Below are 8,896 nucleotides of genomic sequence, written 5' to 3'. Positions count from 1 at the left end.
GCATAAAAAAACTACAAAAAACAATCATGAAAACCACACAAAACCACTAATAAAACCAAAACAAAAAAACTTGGAAAACCCCCACAAAAACCCTTGAAGACCAAAAACAACTTAGAAAACCACCAAGAAAACCCTTGAAAACCACAAAAAAAAACTATAATTTGGGTTTTAATTATTTTTTGTTTTATTTCATTGTATATGTTATCTGCAATGGTAGCATGTTTATTATAAATATTTTCTATAGTAAAAACTTTATTTTTTTAACTATTTTACATTTTAAAGTTTTTTGTAGGAATTTAGTGAAATAAATTATTAAAAAAAATGTTATTCAAAATATAATTAAAACTTTGAACAAATTTGACGAGAAATATGCCAAAAAAAATTCAAGCAGAAAACAATTAAACTATAACCAATATATAAATAAATTAGGAGCTTTAAATTGATATAATTAATATGGTTACTCATGGTGAAGCTCTATTAAATCAAATAAGAAATTTAAATTAATTTTTTTATTTTAAATTTAAATAAATTTATTATTTTAATAATAAATATAAATTTGTTTTATAAAATTAATTATACTCAAATAATATATTAACTAAATTAAAAGTCCAAAAAAAATATTTTTTATTTAATTAAATTTACTAACCATATATATATATATATATATATATATATATATAGATATATGAGTTGTCTTTAGTGCGACTTTTTGGAAGCTTTTCTGGTGGGTTTCTCCGATCGAATTTCTCGAAAATCCAGTAAGAATTTATTGAAATCACAAGTTTGATGGACACCTCTACACAATCTAAAGCGCAGCGGAAAGTCCAAAAAACCACACTAAAGACAACTCATATATATATATATATATATATATATATATATATATATATATATATATATATATATATATATATATATATATATATAAAGTTATATAACATAACTAACATACAAATAAGTATAACAAATAACATTTGACATGTTTATATATATAAATAAAATAACTAAATATAAATATTTAGTTATAATATAAATAAATATAATATCTAGTATATAACACTTTACATAACTATTTATAACATCTAGTATATATATATATATAGCATAACATAGCATGTAACATAACTATATGACTATATATAATATAGTTATTGCACTGAGAGGTGCTATATAGCCCAGTATAGGAGTGATGTGTAGATGTAATGTAAGAAAGTTTGTAAACATTTTCCCATGTCATCTTAATATATTGAATTTATATTAATATGTCAAATTTATAATACATAAAGGATTGGTAAACATTTGCATATCCGTTAAAAGTAATATAGGGCCCAATATGGGGGAGATGTTGTAGTGTCCATAAAATGTTAGAAGTAATAAAATTAATAAAATTTAATTTGTTACGTTGTTATTTGTTTTTATTAATAAACTTATGAATAACTTTTTAGATAAAAGAAAATCATAATATGCATATCAAATTAAAATATATAACTTATAAGTAGGAACAATATGTTAAGATCCATTTTACCTTATAAAATAGAATAATGATTCTGGAACTATACTTAAATTTAATTAATAAGCACATCAAAACTTTAATACTTATAATAAAATTACAATATAACAATATGTTTACCATAGATATTATTAACTTGTAAATAAGCTTTGTTACCATACCATGAGTCAATACCATGACTCATCAATACAATATGCCCATAAACCATCTCTCATTTCACAATCAAATTTTTTATAAATATTTTATTTGAATTTAATTTTATAATTTTTTTTTATTAAATCTAAAAGAAAAAAATTATAATTACTTTTGAGATATATCTACACCTCTATCACATTAAAATATATCAGATGTAAATAGTAGTTATAAATTAAGATTCATTTTACTATATGAATTAAAATAATAATTTTGTAATCATATTATAATTTCATTAATAATCACATAAAAACTTAATACTTAAATTATAAGAAGATTTTTAACCATGGATATTCACCCCCACTTTACCATGGATATTATTAACCATACCATACCATGGGCCAATATGATGACTCATCAATACCACATGCCCAAAAACCATCTCTTATTTCACAATCAAAACAATAGTTTAAGTATAACATGATTTTTAACCATGGATACTCAACTCACTTTACCATGGATATTATTAACCATACCATACCATTGGCCAATACCATGGCTCATTAATACCAAATGCCCAAAAAACACCTCTTATTTATCAATCAAAATATTTTGTGTTATCACTAAAAAATGATAACTTATTTTAACCATGGATACTCAACCCACTTTACCATGTATATTATTAACCATACCATACCATGGACCAATACCATGACTCATCAATAGCAAATGCCCAAAAAAAACCTCTTATTTATCAATCAAAATATTTGTGTTATTACAAAAAAATGATAACTTAGCCATTCCTAACTAGGTGGATCGAAATACACCACGTATGATTAATTTTACCATAGTAAAATCACTTTCATTATGGGAAATAATTTAGTAAACCACTTCTATCAAATTATTTTCCGATTTAAATAAAAAAACCCATGATAATAATTAGATAAATCGTTATTTATTTAATTTTCAGAATAATTATTAAATAATTATTTAAATAATTATTCATTGCCACATTTGACTAAATGTCTTAGGAATAATTAAATAAATCACTATTTATTTAATTTTCCTTATTTCTATTATTGGAATAATTGTTAAATCACTATTTAATAAGTATTTCAATTTCACTCCATTCTCAATTCTTGCGAAATAATTAATAAATCATTTTAGTTGTTAATTATTTCCAAATAAATATATTTAACCATTTTAAATTTATTTTCCATTTCCAATAAATACAATAAAATATTCCAAGCTTAATATTATTTTATTATTCTCCATTTTCGAGATTAACTCAATACTTTGTTATAAATAGGAGGGTTTTTCATTCATTATTGACCATGATCATAATCATTGTCAGCATTATCGTCTTTTTTCTTTTGAGCTCCCATTAGAGTTCTCCACATTTTGTTTGGGTTTTTCACATATCTCTGAGAGAGAAGATCATTTTCTGAAGCATCAAATACATCAAAGGACCCATCCCAAGGAGGGGGACTTACAGACCCATCTGTAGATCTCCTTCACCAAGTGTTTTTAATAAAATATTTATTTAATTAAAGTCTTACCATTTGGGTTATTGCATTAGATATTTTTACTACTACTTTCTATTCTGGATCGTCTATAATTTTGTTGTAGGGTTTATATTTTTATTGCAGATCTGAATCCCAAGCAGCATCAACTTGTTGTTAGGGCCACTTGTCAACTAGTGACTTTAGTGAAGTGTTTTTGGTACACTTTCCAAGAAAAATCACATTAATAAATGATGACTCCACTGGTGTAATAACAACTTTCTTGGGTGACTGAAGTTTCATAAAATTTCAGAAAATTTTAGGGTTTTCCACAACTATTTTTTTTCTCTCAATTTCTATTTATAGTATTAAACCCTTTTTTGTCAAATTTTCAGATTCTTGTGGTTTTATGGTTCTTTTCGCAGGTCATAGGCACCAACCAAGCAGGAGACGGAAAAATATGTGCGATATATGATGATCGAGAGTCCCGGGAGTAAAAAAAACTTTTCAACCCCTGTACTACATTCTAGAGTGCATTATTTGGCCGAAAAACTGTGTTTTCCACTGTTCCAAGTGAGTAGCCGCGTTTTGGAATTTTTCCAAAAAAATTTCATACCCTTTTAAGAATCACCGAGAGTGTTCTCTGCATACTGGTTTGTGTGATTCAACTATGTTTTAAGTCTCCCTTAGGCCTGGATCCACTTGATTCGTCTCTTTGAGGAAGGAAAAATCCCCCAAGGGTTTAGAGTAGACCTCCACATTGTTAAGAATAGATTTGGTGAGTGAGGAGTCTAGTGTTTTCAGTATTTTTAACCACTGATTTTCATAGTCTAATCCATTACTTTTCAGATCTTTTGGATAGGTTTTTTTACCATTTCTCCATTTAGAGTTTGGATTTTCCTTTTCCCCCTTAGGATCCCCTTGAGCATCCTAGGTTTTAGAGCTCCACTCCTATCCTTTGCAGTATTTTTCACCTCTGATTTTTGCTATTTTTTCTGCACCATTTACAACAGATTAGTACCTCTAGATCTTAGTCCCTTGACATTATATCATTTAGGATTTTTAATGTGTCTTTCAATAGCTTATTTTCCCTCTCTTTATTAGCTTCTTAGTATCCCTTGTGTGTCGGGTTTTGTGTGCTTTATTGGTTGTTTATTTTATGTCATTTTCAGATTTATTTACAGTATTTCAACACTTTACTTTTAGCAGCACATGGCATCATGAAACATGCTTGATTAACTCAATCACTTAACACATTATTTTCACACACTCACACCTTAAGCGAATGTGAGATTGGTTAACACAGCCAAGCCAAGACTTTAAACACTACACCTTAATAAATCAACACACATAGATTAAGCTCACTTGGGCACCAGGTCCAAACAATCTTTTTAGTGTAGGTGTAGGATCGGTGGAATAGGATTCCAATAACATCCATCAATCGGTTTCATTGAGACATAGAAGTTGTCATATTAGGGAGCTTAAAATCCTTCACCATCCTACAGTACAAAGCCAGAGTGCGTCAGAAACCCGATTCAGAGGGGGTTAGGCTAGCTCATCATGCGAGTGGTTCTCCTCAGGGCTACCTAATCCATGGTTGGGAATCTCGTGCGATGGCTGACTACCAATAATCTCAAGACTCGACCACCCCCATAGGATGAAGGTAACTATAGTGACCAATCTTAGGAAAACACCCTATAGGACTGGCTATGGGAAGCAATTAGTTCTCTATCCCACCTTTCTTTAGATAGCTCTGCTTGCGGGGATTAGATTCTGTCACGTAAGAAGTTCTTTGAAATGCCATATGAAACAGTAGATATATGATTGTTTGAGGATTTAGATAACCTATAGGCTAGAGGTATTTTTCTTTGATAGGACATGTTTTCTTGTAGTAGAGTAACATCATTAAAATAGCTAGTTTACACTTGCACCACTGCACTAGGTGTTTTCTTGCTATTTTTTTCTCATTTATTCCTATCATCACCATTTAGTTCTTAGATCATTATTGTCTGGGCATCATTGCGCCCCCTAAGCATTTTTTATGTTGAATTCGAGGTCTTCACCCTCAGTTCCCGTTAGGACATTACTCCTCCCCATCGAGTTAGAGTTCATCCTCCCAGTCCTCCACCAAGTCATCATTCTGATTCATATTCTACTGATTCATCCAATTCCTCCTTTAATTCTATGCCCTCTCAACCCCGTATGGCCACTATGTCAGGCACCAACATGGTTGTGGGAAACGAGAGTGGTAACCTAGGTACCAACCAGGGTACCCCCACCAGTGGAACCCCCACCAATGTGGTCACTGCTACTCCCTTTCATCCTTTTAAGGATGGTTTGAGTCTCCCTAATTTCATCTAGCTTATCAATGATCCTCTTCTTTATGATCCCACATGGCTAGCTATGCCTACTAGAATCCCTTCAGACATCCAAAAGTTTGAAGGTAATCTTGAAGAAGATCCAACTAATCATGTTCACTCATTCCACATGTGGTGTTCATCCAATTCCATTATTGAAGACTCCATTTGTTTTCGTATTTTCCAACGCATTCTCACTAGAGTTATTGTTAAGTGGTATGTTGATCAATCGAGAGTCACTCATTCCCCTTTAGTGACTCTTGCTACAAATTTTATTTCTTGTTTCCAATTACCACTTTGTTATGACATTGGTAGCAAACTTTTGCATTCTTTCTATCAAACTTCTTCCACCTGCCTTTCTAACCATGTTTAGGAATGGCGAAGAAGGAGGATCATATGTAGAGCTCCTCACTTCGAAGATCGAGTCTATATGGATTGGTTCCTTAGATCATTGTTGGACCCCATTGCTAAAGATATCACGTCACACTTTCCTCGATATGAGGAAGATGCACTCCAAGTATCTTTAAAATTTGATATGATTTATGCGCAATCAAGTTATGTTTACACTGTCATCCTCGATCTGCCTAGACCTAGTGCTGCAAATGCACTGAGGGAATCTCATGTCGCGAATAGCATAGTTGGAACCATTTTACACCGCCAACCATATGCTCCACCTCAGATGAGTTATGGTCCATCTTAGGGAGGGACCAGTTCCACTTACAAATATCCCTCCCCCAATCCTCCATCAGATAACCTTTATCCAGGTCCCAACATGCCATATGCAAATCCCCATCCACATCAACAGATTCTAGGGCCAAATATTACACTGTCTATTTATCCAAATGTTTTCCCATCTCCTTATTATCAGTATGAACCATCTAACACTCCAGCCCCTTCGACACCAGCGCCCTAAAATCCCATGCCTTCTCCCCATTTGCCATAGAAACCACCTCCTCCACAAGGTCAAGTGTATGCTAAACAGAGCAGACCCAATCTCCCTGACCCCATGAAAAGGAATAAGGGGAAGGGTAATCAGAACCAACAGTCTCAAGGTAATCAAGGCAACTAGGGTCCCCCACCCAATGTCCTCAGGGTCCTCCACCTAATCCCACAACCCAGCAACAGGGCGGTCAGTCCAAGAAAAACAAGGGTCTTTGTATGAACAAACCTTATGCCTTTTTTGGTGTATATGGTCATTATACCTATGAGTGTCTTCTTTTACCTCAGATGGGGCAAGTATGGGAAGATCAAGCAGCTTCTCGAGGATCGCAACCCACCACTCCTCCTCCCCCTCCTACGTCATCTGAACCCATAGTCCTTACTAATCCTTTTCCTCACCAAGGATACATAGCTACCCAACCTACACAAGGTCATACAACTCAACCATCTCCACCGTTTGGTCACAATGATTATCATATTCTTATGATGAATTATGGTGAGGTTAATACCGAGCAAGTCAACCTTCATACTGTATCACACCAATGCAATAATCCATCCACTAAGTATGCAAGTCAGTCCCAACCCAAACTTTCCACCGAGTCTCTATCATCATCCAATAGCACCTTACAAATACCTCACACTAAGTTCAAGGTTATTCCCAAGATCCCCAAAGGTCCAATATGTTGAAATGTTGCTTCTACCAAAGCTCCCCACACATATAGCATCGTATATGAATTGGCACAGTCTCCTGCTACCATGTGTTACAGATCCATTCGGGCACATCACTCCCATCATTCAGATAAGTACTTTTAGGGCTCATCAAACCCTAATTCAATTGCTACATGCCCTAGACAAGTCATCACTTTGAATGCCTCCTTCCCTGAGAGTTTCTTGGCCTGAAGCCCTCCATAAATGCCTCCTTGAGGGACCAGCGCAGCCTTGGTCAGGGGTAAGTGTGCTTCAGTGCAGGTAGGCCCATGTCAGGGTGCTTTCCAGAGCACTTAGGCCCACTTTGACCTATGCTGGGTGAGATTGAGCGAAATCATCATAGGGTTCTGGGAATATTCTTATCTTCTAGAGCCATCTAGAATATTCCCACACTTATCATCTCCTATGAGCTCGAAATTGGATAGGGAATGAGTTAAGTAACCTCCTATCCTCTCGTCCCTTCCTCCATGGAAACTAAATATAAGTTTGGAAGGTCATTCAATACCCTCATTTATGACCAAACCACCATCATTTTCCTATAAATTGAGCACTCATCTAAGTGATGAGGGGCTGGACTTTGAGAATTTGTAAGGAGATACTATTGGTGTGAGGTTTGAGATTGTAAGCAAGTATTGTTATGCTGCCGAATTGTTGTGCTTTTGATGTGATGTGGGTTGGAACCTAAGATGGAAGAGTGACAATGGATCAGACTTCATGGTAGAAATTCTTCCTTCTACTTAATAAAGTTGTTTACACCTTTTCCCATATTCTTGTCTTTATGTATGATGATTATATGTGTAAATGCTTTCGATTCCATTTGCTTATAGTAGATGGGTACTTATCGAGCGGATTAAGTTCGAGAAGGAGTAATGGGAGACAAACAAAGGATACAAAGGGAAATGGAAAGATAACAAGTAGGTCCCTTGTCTTATTTATCTTCTATTTATTTCACGACTTGGCCCATATTATCCTTGCATATCTCAATGATCTCACCGCTCTTTCTAAACTGCAGTCCCAACTCCTTCATGATTTGCGTACCGTGTTTCTGTGATGTTGCAAGTACAACATTCACATTAATCCCCTTAAGTGTATCTTTTACATTCCTTCCAGTCGACTTTTCAGCTTCATTGTTTCCAAAGATGGTATTACTCTTGAACCACTCAAATTTCAAGCCATCCTTGAAATTCCTCCTCTTTGTACCCTTCACAAGTTACAAAGCCTCTAAGGCATAGCTAACCTTCTTCGTCAGTTTGTTCCTCACTATACCACCACGACTCATGGGTTCCTTAGAATCCTTCAATCTACCATTCCATTTGTTTGGGATGACCAAGCTCAATAATATTTCGATGACTTCAAACATGCTCTCACTTCTTCTCCCTTGATTAGTCCACCAAAGTTTGAAAGGGATTCCATCTTGCACATCTCTACATCCACCCATTCGGTTGTTAGTGTCCTAATACACGAATATTTTGTAGGTATTTAGAATTTCATATACTATGTTAGTAAGGACCTTAATGGTCCCCTGATCCGGATCTTGGGAGGAGGCCCCCAAGATCTAAAATATTGAAATGGATCTTGGGAGGAGAGACCCCCAAGATCTGAAAACTTGCATTGCCAGAAGAAAAATAGGAGAATTCCCTATAAACAAAACCACAAAGAAACTTTTATTTAAAATAGTAATGAAAATAAACCAGCTAGGGCGATGGTAGCTTATCTCTGAGAAGAGATGTGTGGCTACATGCCTCTGA

The sequence above is a fragment of the Pinus tabuliformis genome, chromosome 3_2 (assembly GCF_031772625.1).
Source record: "Pinus tabuliformis cultivar Carrire ecotype Pingquan chromosome 3_2, CPIR1, whole genome shotgun sequence".
NCBI lineage: Eukaryota > Viridiplantae > Streptophyta > Pinopsida > Pinales > Pinaceae > Pinus > Pinus tabuliformis.
The sequence above is the reverse complement of the archived record's forward strand: the minus strand, read 5'-3'. Positions refer to the sequence as shown.